Below are 16,660 nucleotides of genomic sequence, written 5' to 3' on the forward strand. Positions count from 1 at the left end.
TGAAACTGCACACACAGGCACACACATAGCAGGACTGAGACATGTTTAAAGTGCTACTTAAGTGGGTGGCTAAACTAGTGCTGCAGGCCCACCAGTAGCATTTAATTTACAGGCCCTGGGTATATGAAATACCCCCTCACAAGGGACAGCGCAGGAAATTAAATATACCTATTGTGTGTACACCATTGTTACCAGGGATAGGGGAGAAGTACATACACTCTAGCACTGGTCAGCAGTGGTAAAGTGCTCATCCTAAGGCCAGCAAAAAGAAGAGGTAAGCAGGCAAACAGTTTGGGGGACAGACCACCCTAAGGATGACAGGTGTAACACAGACCCATTCTCACACCTACACAGCCCTCACACACCCACTACCACACCCATTCACAGGCCCACTCACACACTGCTAATTACCCCACATATTACATCATTCATAATATCTACATCATTGATAAGATCACTGAAACATTTGCAACAAAATTATTGATGAGAAAACTGTATGGAGGGGGTGTGAGTAGAAAGTTACCTGCATATAAGTAAAGCTTGGACACCCCCCTCATCCCCCATCCAAGGGATATTCCAGTAAGTAGAGGAGATTGGTGGATAGTGGCCGCTAGCAGTTCCATTGCCAGCAGGCGAGAGTGGGCAGCCTTGCCTCATCCCTCTGCATATCGGAAAAGGGTCAGATAAAAAGCTGTTACAGTTAACCTGCACTGTGGGGCAGTCATACAGCAGAGAAGTGAGCACCCATGCCAAATTTCCTCAGCGTTGCAAACAAATAGCTCTATTTGATACAGTCAAACGCCTTTTCAGCATCGAGGGACAAGCCTAAGGCTTCATCCGGCAAATATCTGGCTTCCCACTGGGCATGAGAGATGGAACCGAGGTAGTTTCTAGAGGTACATCCCGGGACAAATCCCACTTGTGTAGGATGTATTAAGGATGGAAGGACTTTGCGTAAACGGCCGCCAGAACACTGGCAAGGATTTTGACATCTCCATTCAAAACGGAGATGGGGTGATAGCTGCCACAAAGCAGGGGATCCCACCCAGGGTTAGGGAGATCCGCGATCACTGCCCTGTTTCATATAGAGCCCAAAAATCCCTCTCTGCTGGCCTTTTGTAGGACTTCGCATAGGGAATCGATCGCCTCCTTGTCGGCCCATTTGTAAAATTCCACAGGCTAGCTGTCCCCCCCTAGCGATTTTTGGTATGGGAGATTAGATATGGCCTGTGCTATTTCTATCTTACTATAGGAAAATGCCACTGTTGGCATGGTTACCCCCTAACTTTTTGCCTTTTGTTGATGCCAGCTTTGATTGAAAGTGTGCTGGGACCCTGCTAACTAGGCCCCAGCACCAGTGTTCTTTCCCTAAAATTGTACCTTTGTATCCACAATTGTCACAGCCCTGGCACACAGTTAAGTCCCTTGTAAAAGGTACCCCTGGTACCAAGGGCCCTGTGGCCAAGGAAGGTCTCTAAGGGCTGCACAGCATGTATTATGCCACCCTGGAGACCCCTCATTCAGCACATGCACACTGCCTCACAGCTTGTGTGTGCTGGTGGGGAGAAAAAGACTAAGTCGACGTGGACCTCCTGTCAGAGTGCCATGCCCACAACCCACTGCCTGTAGCATAGGTAAGTCACCCTTCTAGCAGGCCTTACAGCCCTAAGGCAGGGTGCACTATACCACAGGTGAGGGCATAGCTGCATGAGCACTATGCCCCTACAGTGCTTAAGTCACTTCTTAGACATTGTAAATGCAGGGTAGCCATACTGAGTATATGGTCTATGAATTTGTCAAACGTCAACTGTCTTTTTCTCCAAGGCACGTTACTCGAACCTGGCACCTGTCGGACTACTGCTCAATGTCTGATCCTCCTGGAGTTCGGCCCGTTAGTCGGGGTGTCTAGTTTTCCCCTGGCCATCGGCTGTAGGATTCATCCAGGGGCCAGAGATCACCTGCAATTAGGTCCCTACCTCTACCACATTTCATAGTACCATTTCTCCTGCATACCACTGCCCCTCTTGGGTACTTTCACTCATTCCCCGGTGTACCCCCCCCCATCTTCCTTTTTTCTCTTTCGGTTCTTTCCCTTCTTTTTTGAATAATAGCTGATGACTGCCTGTTTTTTTTTCTGTAAAGTGTGGCGGTATAATGTGCTCTGTATTCCCATACTGTTATATTTCTTCAATAAATAATTACAACCCCAAAAAAAACCAATACAATGTAAAAGTCGTTTTACAATTTTCAGGAATCTGCGAGTCCAGTTCGGATCCACAAAGCCGCTCGATGTGTAAAGATTATTATGCTATTTTATTTGTTATTTTTGAACTACACCTAATTTTGGGTAGGGCCACTCCCTAAAACAGTTATCATTCTTCTAGCTGTTGCGGGAGAGGCATCTTAGCTGAGATCCCCCTGTTACAGACGTTTCCAGAATGGCTGAGGAGATTGCTCCACCTCCATCTGCACAGTTCCAAGATATTGCTGAAGAAGATTGAAGTCAACGGGTGCCTTCTTCAACAAGATAGGAGAGTGATGTATGGTGATTTTTTGACCATACCAGGCGGAGAAACAAAAGTGAGTGCAAGAATTGTTAAATGCAACCTCTGTGGAAAAGAGCTGTCTCGTGGTACATCAAAAAAATACTGCCACTGGACGTTGAGTATGTGAAAGCATGTGCACTCAATCCACGAATGGACATATCGACATATGATGAGGGAAAAAGACGTAACACATTTGGATGCTAAACCTGGTACATCATCATCTGCCCATGCTATTGCTCAAAACATCAGTATGCCAGCTACATGCATCAAATTAGGTCGAATGGTAACATCCTGCACCATCTACCATTATCTTATGGTTGAAAAAGTTAAAGATGTCAATGATTTCATTTTGCAGGTAAAAAAGCACCGTTGCTAATTTTGTTTTTACAATTTATTTCTTTAAAGAAACTGTTATTGCACACTGTTGTCCTTTTCCTGAAAAAATTAAAATACAAAAAAAAGTTGTTGAAAAAACTTTAAAAAACGGTTCTTCTTAGAACCACAGCTCAATCAAACAAAGAGCTGGTATTTTCATGCCTGTGTCAGTGTATGTATTACTTTCTACTTGCATTTATAAGTTTATTCATCAGTTTGTGTCTGGGTGTCCAGTCTATGCATAAGTGTGTGACTGGATGTGTCAGTGTATGCATGAATGTGGGTGTGTTGGTGTATATATGATTGTGTGTGTGGGTGTGTCAGAGTATGCATCAGGATCTTCCTGGCTGTGTTAGTGTTCCCATGAGTTTGTAGTTGTGTGTGTCAGTGTATGCATTAGTCTGTGCCTGAGTGTCTCAGTGTACGTATTGGTGTGTGCTTGGCTGTGTCACTATAAGTTTTAGTGTATGGATGTATCAGTTTATACATCAGTCTACATCTAGGTGTGTCACTAAGTATTAGTGTATGGATGTATCAGTTTATACATCAGTGTAATATAGATGTGTAGTGTATGCAATTATGTGTGCCTGGGTGTATCAGTGTATGCATAAGTGTGTTACTGGGTGTGTCAGTGCATGCATGACTGTGAACCTGTGTGTGTCATTGTGTATGGCAGCTTGTGACTGGATGTCTGAGTGTATGCACCAGTATCTCACTGGGTTTGTCAGTGTATAGATCAGTCTCTGCCTGCGTCTGTCAGTGCATTCATCATCATGTATCTGGGCGTGTTAGTGTCTGTATTGATGTGTCTTTGGATGTATTGTTGTATACATCAGTGTGCATCTGAGTGTGTCAGTATATGGAATCTTTTGGGCCTGGGTGTGTCAGTGTATGCATGATTTTGCATGTGGGTGTGTCAGTGTATGCAGTAGTATCTGTATGGCCGTATCAGTGTAAGCATAAGTTTGTACCTGTCTTAGTGTATGCATCAGTTTCTGATTGGGTGTGCCAGTATATGCATCAGTGTATGCTTTGGTGTGTCAGTGTATGTATTAGTGTGTAGCTGGATGTGTCTGTGTCTACATCAGTGTTCATGTGGGTGTGTCAGTGTATGCAATAGTGTGGACCTGGGTGTGTTAGCGTATGAATAACTATGTGCCTGGGTGTAACACTATGTGCATGAGAGTGTGCCTAAATGTGTCAGTTTATAGATCATTGTGTGCCTTTGTGTATGTATAAGAGTGTCCCTGTGTGTGTCACTGTATGCTAGGAAGTGCTCCTGGGTGTGTCAGTGTATACAAAAGTGTCTGGCTGGGTATGTTAGTGTATGCATAACTGTGTACCTGGATATGTCAATGTACGAATGAATGTGTACCTGGATGTGTTAGTATATGCAGCTTTTTAATGCAATTAATGTGTCTGAATAATACTAGTAGTTTAAAAAGGAGCCGTCAGGTAGCAACGCGCGTTCCGCTCCAGGGGATTGCGGGAAGAGTCAGCACCAGTCGGGTGGCTGAGCAGGCGGCGTCCTGCAGGGCAGGTTTGGTACAAGGAGATCCCAACAGGAGGACTAGTCCAGAAACAAGCGGGCGTCTCTCATCCTCTAAGTCGGTAAGAGGGTCTATTTCGGTCAGAGGTAAGAGAGGAGCCATAAAAAAGGACGGTTGTTTAAAAAAAGACTTAAGTTTGTCTTCAGGAGGAGAAGGAGGGGGGAGGAAGATAGACTTCAGGCTGAAGGTCTTGCTTGTGAGGAGTTTGGGAAGAACTTGAAGAGAGCCACTTCTAGACAAAAAAAAAAGCATTGCAAAGTTAAAGTGACTCCCCCCCGTACGGGCATATTTTAGGGCACTTCCATTGATTATTTCTACTTCTGGTGCCCAGACGGAGAAGATGGCCCAGGTGGTTTCCTTCCCACAAGATGGGGGCATGACGAAAGAGGGTATTATACCCCCCGGACCTGAGGAGGCTTCTCAGGTTGGTTCTTGTTCCGTTAGACAGAGGGGGGGGGGCACGGTCATTATGGAAGATTTGGAATTATCTAATCGTTCCAACACTGGGGAGCCCTCGGGTGTGATGGGATTGCCCCCTTGCCCCCGGGCAACTTGGGGCTGGCGGAGCGACCTGAGCTCGACAAATTGCATAGTATATTTTTGGCATTGACAGAGAATATATCCAAAGGGTTTGAGGTCTCAGAGGCAAACCAAGGAGACATCAGGTCAGCTTGTGAGTCCTTGGAAAAAAAGTTTGATCTTCTGGCCCTTAGGACTCAAGCCCTCGAGGACTCAATGGAGACCGTTAAAGAAGAGTTGAGTAAGAACAAGGAGGACATTAAGGGGCATATTTATACTCTGTCTGCGCCGATTGTGCGTCAAAAATTTTGACGCACAATCAGCGCAAACGTTGCCCCGTATTTAAACTTTGACGCCCGAGCCCACGGACGGCAAAATTCCGCCGTGTGGGTAATTTTTTGCATGCGGCAACCCGCCTTGCGTTAATTATATGCAAGGTAGGCGTTCCCGTCCAAAAAATGGCTTAAAGGGCCGTGCGTCGTATTTATGCTTTCGGGCAAAAATAATGCACGGCTGGGAGGCGGAGCCAGAAAATTACGCACAGCCCGATTTGCATCAAAAATTAACGCCTGGGTCAGGGCAGGCGTTAAAATGGGGCAAACACATCTGTATTTAATCAGAACACACAGAACAAACAGCAGAGCAGCAACAGGGAGCCATGGAGGTGATTCTAACCCAGCGTGCACGCCGACGCAGAGCCCAGCAGCAACAACAGCAGCTACAACAACACCAGCAGGGACCCCAAAGGCAGCGCAGAAGGCAGGAGAGGATATTCCGCCCAAGAACAACCCTTCAGGGCCTCAGGGAACACAACATCATACAGAGGTACCGGTTGAACTGGCAGGCCATTCAGCAGCTGCTGCGCAACATTGAACAGCAGTTGGCCCCCACTTTGGTGACACCCCGCACCATCCCAACAGAAACAAAGCTGCTTGCCGTACTTCATATGCTGGCAAGTGGCTCTTTCCAAACAACTGGTGCCCTGGTTGGCGGAATATCACAACCATCTTTCTCCGCCTTTTTGCCCAAAGTACTGGATGCCATCATTCGACTGACACCCGCCACATCTGCTTCCCTAACACACTGCAGAAGCAGCAGGAAACAAAACAGGGGTTCTACCTCATCAGTGGCTTCCCACACGGCCTTGGTGCAATCGACTGCACACATGTACGCCTTGTGCCACCTGCTGCAACTGAACACCTCTACCGCAACAGGAAGAACACACATTCCATCAACGTGCAGGCCATAGTCGATCACCAGGGATTGATCACCAACATCATGGCTAAATATCCTGGGAGTGTACATGACTCATACATCTCCCGTCACTGCACCATCAATCAACACTTCCAGGATGGACGGTATGGCAATGGACTACTTGTTGGTAAGTACAAAAGCCTACTTAAATACTCACTGCACAGCAACCCTCTAGGACACCCAACACATACACCCCAACAGCAACATGTCAACAGGAAAACACTGAGGTCGTGATATCACTAGCCATGTTTCTTAAGTCACCATTGAACCTGTCACACATCGGAAATTACTGTACAGCCTAATGTGAAGACGTCAATGAGTGTGGTTGCCTAAATGTCACCTTGCAAATTGTAAGTGTCCCAATGACCTTTACATTAATACATTGCCTAAGTTTTAAGGTATGGGATGTCCAGGGTACTTTAATATGAACGTGTTAACAACACTTTCAATTTTAACTCTGCATGGAACTATCATCTCACCCCCAGTGAAGACACACGGACACCTGTATCACAAGTCACAATGCTAGGGAGGGCACACTACTGCAAATCCCAAAACATACTGCTGACAAACGGTTAGCAGACAAACACTCGTTCAGCCAAGGAAACAACACAATGCAGATGGTACAGCCTACAAGCACAGGATGCAACATTAGTACACAAAAGAGTCACAGACAACACAAGACAACTACTGCCATGAAAGGTCTTTTCAATAGTGCCAGCTACATCAACATGATCCCATTCATTTTCTCTTGCAGCTGATCAGGGGTATGGCATCCAGCCATGGATTATGACACCATTTGGCAACCCAAGTACTGCTGCAGAGTGTGCATACAACGAGGCCCATAGGAGGACACGCAGCATTGTCGAGCGGACCTTCGGCATCCTCAAGTCAAGGTTCCGCTGTCTCAACATCACTGGTGGTAGCCTCCTATATTCCCCCGAGATGGTCTGTAGGATCATCCTCACATGTGCAATATTGCACAATATTTGTATCAAAAGAAACATTCCCCTCCTGGAACCAGAGCCACACATGCCTGAAGAGGAGGAAGAGAAGGATGCTGGCCTGCAACAGGAGGGGGAACTACAGAACACAGCTGCTGGTATACGCAGGCAGCAACAGATTGTAAGTAATTTCTTCTGAATATGATCACCTTCACCACTTTAGTTAACTAATTTAAATAAACACCTATTATAATCACCATATCATGGTCTGGCTATTCCTTTTTGCACACCTTCATCTCTACTTATCAGAATAAGAGTGTTGCCTCATGGAGCATTGCTGAGATACTGAGTAGGAAACAGAACATCCCAGAGCTAATGTGATGCCTAACATACAATGGTCACATACACACACACTCTTAATGACATATATCATGTACATATCTCCTTTGAAGGCCAATAGCAGAGGACCACAACTATTTCACACATACATGTTGAAAGCAAGGTCCAACGCAGCATATGGCACACAACTATGACACCATCACTCAATAAGGGGAAAACAAGCCTCATACATTAGGCAGTCAATGTGCTTTGGCATCACTAACAGGAATGCCTGACCAGACCCTTGACAGCAGTTAGTCCAACTGCATCCAATATTTGCAAGGAATATCTGTGACTAGAGTTCCATATAAGCAGAACATAGACAGCACAAGTGCCACACATATGACATGCATTGCGCACATGACATTCCATGTACATGTCAGCCCATTTCCTAACTCCTGACACACCCATGCACCTGGTCACAAACCACCTGTTGGAAGAGGTCCCTGGAATACTAAGATGTGTACTCTGATAAAACCTCCTCTACACACACAGACCAACATTAGCAAACCAGTGTGCTACACCCTTTCCTAAGGTATGCCATTGTCATATAACATCTGACTGCAAGGACGTCAAGTCAATTTATACACTGTCTTCTAGTTTCAAAGCCCTGTTAGCACATGTAGATTGCTTCCCCTTGTGAAAATGTCTGTTGGCCCTTAGAATGCAAGTCTCATCTACAGGACTGGTGAGAAACAGATGCAGCCCACACCTGTGATCACCTCCATGCACACCACCCATTTCAAAAAGCATTGCCCCTGATGATGCCTGGAACAGCATAGGAGTTGCCATTATGTCAAATACACCGTCAACCATTGATACTGATTAAGCCGTGTAACACAGCCCTTGGGTTCATTTGTCACCTTCAAAAACACAGGACGTACACAGTTTGACATGTCAACTGTCAACTTTGCCCTCAATACAGTCTCAGTCAGACTACTGATTACGTAACTTGTCAAGTAACTGGATCCTGAATCACCTTGCATTCTGTCAGCCTGACTGTCAACTGTCTGTGCGTCACACTAAAGTATCCCTGTGTCTACATATGTGCCACACGTGCGTAAGCAAACCTCCCATTCATCAGGGGGCATTGGGCATGCGCTTCTTCCATGCATACCCAAATACATTGTATAGCATCATCTGCCTTTTAACTGTACCATTTGAGTTACATCCTCTTGGAAAAGCAAAATTCATGGCCCATCCCTTGTCTGGGTTGCATTATGCATGAATGACAAAATGTGACAGTGTCCCAGGGTCATAGGCAGGGATTGGGTACGGGGCTTTCAGCACAACCAGCAACCTCTGATAATGTCCATGAATAATACACAAATGTCAGGACCATGACAGTTCACACACAGCATCACAGTGCGCACAACATAGTGATGGGCCGTGTGTTGTGAATAGCTGCAAGAATAAACAGCACAGAGGCTATGATGTTCCCAGATGCAGTGGGAAGTGCAGAGGCCAACCTGTGTACAAAAGTTGTAATGACACCGGCTGGAACATGACAATTGAGACATTATCTCACTCAGCACACCGAGGTTGCCCTGTTGACTGTCTCATTACACGTCTTTAGTGACAGGGTGGGACCATCCACATGTTGGTTCACATGTCCACATCTACTTTACTCACATTGATCATCAAAGGAGACTCAGTAGTTACAGGAATAGCTGCCATTGACTCCTGGTCCGAACTGTCCGAACTGGTGGTCCGAACTGTGACAAATTACACCCCAAAAAATCTACAGGATCATCATTGGACCACACACATGAACAAGAGACCTATGTGCAATTGATCACTGTAAATATGTGGACACGTGCTGTCTTGTATGCTGGTCCACCACAGCCACTTGATAGTTGGGGCTCACTTCTATGGCCTCAACTGTGGTGTCATCATACTTATGAGATTGACCCTTGTCTGTCTGTGCAAACAACATGGTACCCACTTCCTCAATGCATGTGTATGACCCACTGTGGGATTCACCAACTAGTGCCTAGGAAGCTCTTACCAATACTCTAGGACATAGGATGTAGAAAATGTGGACCATTGACATGAACATGCGTCTGCCATCCATCTGGTGCATGCTATGTCACATGTGGTGTCTATGTGACCCTAAAACTTGGAAGTATACTTTACGGGTGTTGTTACATGTATGACTAACACATGCCCTTACTCATTTTCAATTTGACTTGCATCTTAGGATTGGACACATGGACGTCACATTCATACAACCATATGTACAATTATGCTTCATGTGATACACACACACTTGGTCAACCAACACATTAGTTGTCAAAGCACACACTTTGAGCCAAAGGAATTTAGGTATTGTACATATGTGTGTCACAATGCTATCCTCTCCTTATGACAAACATGCACAATTTGTGTCACACATATATGTAGGCCACACTTATGACCATCTATTGCGTCAGCCAACTGTAAAAATACTGTGAAGGGTGTAGTGGATGATGTTCCGCTGCAGTATGATGTCACACATGTGAACATGCACCATCAACACCATACTGTCTTCAATTAGCCAATCTCTGATGTGTTCCAAATGTAAATAACCAAAAAACAAGTAAAAATGCCCCAAACCAGTTAATGCACTGTAATTTTGACACCCCTAGCGGTGTGTGTCATTTTTTGTTTACCAAAACTGTATTTGCGTCATTTTTTTTGACGCACAGGAGTGAAATTTAGCCCGCATCCAGATATTTGTACAGTCCATGTATCATTATGTGGATGCGGGTTAATATTCACGTCTGTGCGTCAAAAAAAATGACGCAAATACAGTTTTGTGCAACAAAAAAATGACGCATAACGCAAAAAAGGCAGGACTTTTCATACAGGAAGTGATGTAATAGGATATCCTGTTTACAGATCATGTACAGTAGGTGTACTTTCACTTTCACTTTGCAGTCTATAATCCTTCTAGACTGTGTGGCTGTGTAGAGAGTGTTGTCCAGAGATTTTGTGCTGTTTTTGTCCTGTGTGCTATCTGTAAAGTCTTTTTGTGAAATAAATATTTTTTGTGTATACTGTAGTACTGTGTTTTGTCTACATTTGTCCATTTATCTTGTGTATTTTCTTGTTTGTGGTAGTCTGTTGTGGGTAGTGTTAGTTTGGGGATAGTTGGGCTCTTTTAGTGTTTAGGTTTACTTTTTTTCTGTCTTTTTACCCCTACTTTCACCCTTTTCCCCTTTCTATTTCTTTTACCCCTATTCCTTATCGTCATCTATAAGTATGTCTGGTAGGCCACGTCGTGGCAGGATGGGGGAAGAGGAGTTGGGGGGCTTCATCTGGCTGGTGACACATTTGTTGCCGCTCATGATCCAGGCAGGGGACAGGGTCATACAGGGCTATCCGACAGAGGCGCGCAGAATCCGGTGGGGAAAGGTGCTGCATCACCTGCAGCGTGTGTATGCCAGCCAGAGGAGTGACCACCAGCTGAAGCACCGGTGGGCTGACCTCATCACCAGGGAGCAGGATCTCTTGGACCACCTGGGAATCATGATTGGTGGCACTGTTGGTGAGTACAACTATTGTTAATGTGCACGATTAAATGCTCTGTAGTGACATCAAGGGATTAGTGCAATGTCTGCCAGCTAACTTGATGACTGTGTGTAATGCTGGGGAAATATAAGGGGATCATTGATGCACTATGGCAAGGATCACAATTGCTAGCTGTCAGGTAGCACGTGCTCAGCAAACTTACAGGTTACTTTACCATGAAGGAAATTGGTGCGTCCTTTTTGTCAGCACAGCTAACAAAATAGGAGCCAATCATGTCTATATAGGGTACTATTGACAGAGAAGTACAGATGTACCAACATTTAGGCCAACTATATTGACGCAATTGCTAGACTGACTTTAGAATCACTACATGATGCAGAAAATGAGTGCTGCCTTCACGTCAATTGATAATAGCAAAGTGGCTCAGACATTGGTCTCATGTTAGTCTGGTGAGTGTGGAAGGAAAGCGTTCACAGAAGTACTATGAATGTGTGGGATTATTGTATTTCTTGATCTTTTTGAATACATGTCAGTTCATGATTTGAAAACATCGTGAAAAGGTGTAAGGTGCCCTCAGCTAACATCTTAAGATGTTTGTTGGAATTAGTTGAGCCACAATCCAAAAATGGATGGCAGTCCAACTGTATGCACATGGCTTCACATCTCCATGGTTGGTGCAAATCACCATAGCTGGGCCACATCAATTGACTATACTGTAACAACAGGATGGGTTAGAGGAGTCCCTGCCCCTCCCTCTGTACATTGGGCCTATGTGCAATAAATGTGTCATGGCCACAAGGCATGTTTGACTGGTAATGCAGTCCTCAAGTAACCAGGCGTTGGATGTTTCTCTTGGATGCACATGATGAGACGATTACACTCAATATTTTATAGTGCTCACCAATTATGGGGCATGTTTGCAACCACATGATAGTTAGGGCCAATGTATGTGTGCAGATATGTGTGTAACTGGAGACCCATGCTATGTACAAGTTGGCCGTGAAATATCAGATGCAGTACCATCATTTCTGAATGGCTGCCATTTCCTTATTCAGCCTACACATTGTATATGTTTATGAAATTGTTGCACTGTGCACAGATTTTAAACACATTTCTTCCTTTCATACCTTACAGGTGGACCGGCACCCTACACTGTGGGAGAGGTGGCGATATTTGAGGACCCCGACCACTCCAGTAAGTGTTGATATGTCTGTTATGTGTTGTGTTTGCTGGTTATGGACTCCTGTGAGTGGGACGTATAGCAAGGTGTGATGCGTTGGGCAAGCTTTTCACTTGTTCCATGAGTGGGAATGCAGTTCTCACATGTTTTGAGTTTGACAATGCGTATCCAATGGTATCATGTAGGGATTGTAGGACATCCCTGTTGGCCCCACTGTGAGTACAGGGGATAGTCATGTGTATGACACTTGTATCACCAAGAGTCGCAATGGAAGTCAGCCCCTATTTAGTCAGCCTGTCAGAACACATTCTCTAAAATTGGTAGAGCTAATAGCTTTCCAATAGACATCTGCTTCCCTATTTACCTACGTAAGTTTGAAACAGTAGGTAGAACCTCCTAGCAGCATGTACTTCCACATGTAGTGCATCAAGTCTGTGGAACCTGAGTGTAATGGCCTAGGTGTGTATGCAATTCATGATCATAGGTGTTCTAGCAACTCTGTGTCTGATGTAAGTCAGGCCTCACTGGAAGTATATGTTGTGTACTAAGTTCTGCATTTCCTGACATGTCTGACCCTATGAGTGCTCTAGGGTTTGCTGACTCCTAATTGTAGATAGACCTTACCTGTGGTGTGTCTGTAGAGACAAACATGTGTGGAGTTGCCTATACACCCCTCAGTGTACATGTTGTTGGCAAATTATAGTTGTGTATCCACCGCCCTCCCTCAAACACGGCCATGGGTTTGTGAATGGGGTACCTAGTACTGATGCTACCAGTATGTTACACATACCTGTGAATAAGTGACGGTTTGGTTGCATACTAGTATACACACTCAGGTTTGGCACTTAGTACCATACTGGAAAGTCCAGTTACAACTTGCAGACCATGTGGCTTTAGTTTTGCTTTCCCTACACTGACATTTGTAGCCCAGCTCTTGGCGGAGGATGTGCAGCATGATTCTTAGATGATAACTGTCAGAAGTCAGATAGCAAGTCAAAGCCAGTTGTTACCCATCTTGTAGGTTATGGATGTGCTTTGTGTGATGTGACCTTTGTTGTCTGGCCTGCCATATACTTCCTCAGGGACATTCAATGCTCTGTTTCGTGATATGAGCTGTTACAAGTACAGTAGATGTAATGTCTGATTAACTTGCTGTGCCGTTTCACACAATGCAGTTACTAATGTAGCATATCTGCATTTGTCTTCACAGCAGCTAACATGACTCCAGACCAGGTCCGTGAATTTCAGCGCCGGGCCATGCAATACCAGCACATCCTGCCGGTGGAGTCGGTGTTCCGGAGGATGGCTCGGCAATATTGCCATGAACGTGCCTCCGGGACATGGCGAGCCTTCCCACAGGGTGGGCCTACTTTGCCCACCACAGCCACCACAGAAACAACCACCAATCAGAGCCAGGTGGCCCCACCCACAGCTGCCACTGTTGATCCAACATCTGCAGGACTTCCTGGCCCCAGCATTGTCATCGGTGCAGGACAGCCCACACAGACCTCCTCCACCGGTACCCAGACTGCCACTGCTCCATCTGTTGTCCCTGCAGCCTTCAACAGACTTGAACATAAGATGGACAAAGTGCTGCGCAAGGTGAGCCACCTAAGCCGGGACGTGCGGCACATTAAACGGCAGGTCAAGGATATTAAGAGGACCCTCCGGAGGGCCAACCTCTAGACACTTGATTTGATGGACATGATACCCTCCCCTCCCTCCTCTTTCCTTGTTCTTACAGTTAGTAGGCTTAGGGGGCTTAGTGTTAGGTTAGTATAGGCTGTTAGTTTAGTTAGTGTTAGTGGGTGTGGGGTGGGGGGTCCTGCTTGTTTCTTTTTTGACTTATTACATGTGTGGGTGGGGGGCTATGTTGGGGTTCTTGTGTGTAAAAAAATAACAATTAAAAATACAAAAAAAAATATATTTGTTTAGGATAGTATAGTATGTGTTTAGGTTAGTATGTGTTGTCCTCAATGTGTCCCGTCTCATAAGGGGGATGGATGTTTAGAACGTTTCATTACATGTGATAAGTAAGTGTAGCTTAGGTTAGTTAGGGACAGTTGTGGGTGTTGAGTAGTCAGGGTAGATTAGGGTAGGTAAGATTTTTCCTTCAGTTTCCTCATCTATGGTTAGCTTTTAATAAATATTTGGTTACCCCTTAATATTATGTGTTGAATGGTACTTGATCGTGGGTTTGGATTCAGTGTACATCAATTTTGTACTATAACATCTGTGTCCTATGCTACAAACAAATCCCAACTGAGCTGTACGATTGGCAGCTAGCCCAGAGCTACCTTGCAAAGTGTCTACCGTTTGTTGCAACAACCAATCACAGTTAATATGGATCCTAATGTGTTTCTGTTGATAAGTGTGTTTTCAAAGTCACTAACAGTGCTTCCAGACTTGATATTGGGGAAACAGTTTTAGGTCTGACTGCAGTGTGATGATCATGCACACCCTTATAAGACGAGTTCTCATTGGCAATCTTGTATTCTTGTCTTCATGACCCTCATACATCATTTGTGACACAGTTCGGCATGATTACCTATTTGTATGTTAACTCAGACAGCTTCATTTGTGCAGTTTTTTTAGTATTTACTTAGATTAGTGTGGCATGTTTATTGTGTTATTTTTGCATGGTGAAAACATTTTGCGGCCACTATTTGATGACTTAGTTATCCCCTGAGGAAGTATTCTTCTGTCCTACACAGCATGGTGGTGTATGGTTTCTCACTTCATCAGATTTGTCCCTCAGGATGGGCAGAGTATGATGCAATCATGGGCACTGTGCAGATTTCTCTAACTACATATTATCAGGACAGTTGTATTGATAAGCTACGTAATTTGACGGTAGGCACATTTCAGTGATCTACTGCACAGTTGATATGTCACATTACCCAGAGACAGATTTGTTGTGTAAGTGCTATTTATTGAAAAGTGCTGTAGTGCTATCTGTACATTGTCCATGATTGTGAGTCCATTATAGTGATATCTTCCATTGTGATCCAACACAAGGGTTTACCAAAATGCTTTTGTCATGCTGGGGTTGCTGTTTCAGACAGTGCAGAGGGACAGACTTAGCCAATGAGTAGGAGAGAGACAATCACTGGGCTGGGTGACAAAATATACAGTGGTTTGCAGAACAGTGCTTGAGTACAGTTGTTGCAAGACTGGCAAGTTACAAAGCGCAGGACCTTGGTAATAGTTGGCCATGTGGCAGGGACTAGTGCTTCCGGGTACTTTTCCTTGTGAATGTGATCTGTTCCATGTCTTCTTCTTCTGATGTGTGTGTTGCCTGCTTTGTCCTTGTTGTTGTTGGTTGTGAAGGGGCAACACACACCTCAGTGTTAGAAGACGTGGAGTCAGACATCCCAGTCGCTGCTCCCTGTGAAGGTCTTAAGGGCAGTACTGCTGCAAGGAGAGCCTGCTGGTTCTTGAGAATAGCAGCCACATCACAATGGTAGGCAGCCAGGTTGGCCCTGAGGGGTTCAGTGTTGCATTCGTGCACGCGTTGCCAGGATCGCTGTTGTAGGTGTTGGGTCAACTGTATTACAGCTGTGCTGATTTCCTTCTGGGTTTTCTGCAGTTCCTGCAAGATAGGTGTTAGGGCTTGCATAGTTGCTGCCTGATCTGCAGATGACATCATGCACGAACGCACCCCCTCTAGGCTGGCTGCCATATTTTGCATCCCCACCCACACCTCCCTGGCCAGCTCCCGCTGTACTCCCACTACAGTTCTCTCAAAGCTGGTGCCAGTGTCGTCTGAGTCCTCAGCTGTATTGGAGCTGGCAGGTCTTACAATTGGGGTGGTGGGTGGTTCCTCTGCGATGGCTGCTTGTTCTGTGCTCCTCCTTGTGACAGAAGGCGGGGCCTGGAGGGTTTCAAGGACCTTTTGGATAGTCTCCTGGGGAATGTTTATTGGCTTGTCATCCATGTCATCAGGGAAATCTGGGACAGGCATATCGGCAGGCGATCCATCTTCCTCTGCAATGAAACAGGGTACAATTAGTGTGTCTGTGTTGTGGCAATTTTGATGTGACGTGCCTGCCTTTTGATGAATTCACTTTGTGATCTTGTTTTGTGTTAATTTCTCCAGTACTTCAGATGGGCATTGTTTCAGGCCTATGGCATGTATGTTATTGAGTTATCAGACTTGTCAGCCTCATCGCCTCTAGGTGTTGATTTTAGCCAAATAGAGAATTGCCACCTTCTTTTCCTACTCGACCCTCCGTGTACATCCATTCTCATGGTGAGACCTTTCACTGGCTGTGGGTGTTCTGATGGCCCTGGCAGCACACTTAACAATCTGGACCTGCCCCAATCCCTGATCGTTCACATCCACTTAAATGTAATTGACATGTGGCATATCCTATGCATGGCAATGTTATGATCCGATATGGA

Source organism: Pleurodeles waltl, chromosome 9, assembly GCF_031143425.1.
Source record: "Pleurodeles waltl isolate 20211129_DDA chromosome 9, aPleWal1.hap1.20221129, whole genome shotgun sequence".
Taxonomy (NCBI): Eukaryota; Metazoa; Chordata; class Amphibia; order Caudata; family Salamandridae; genus Pleurodeles; species Pleurodeles waltl.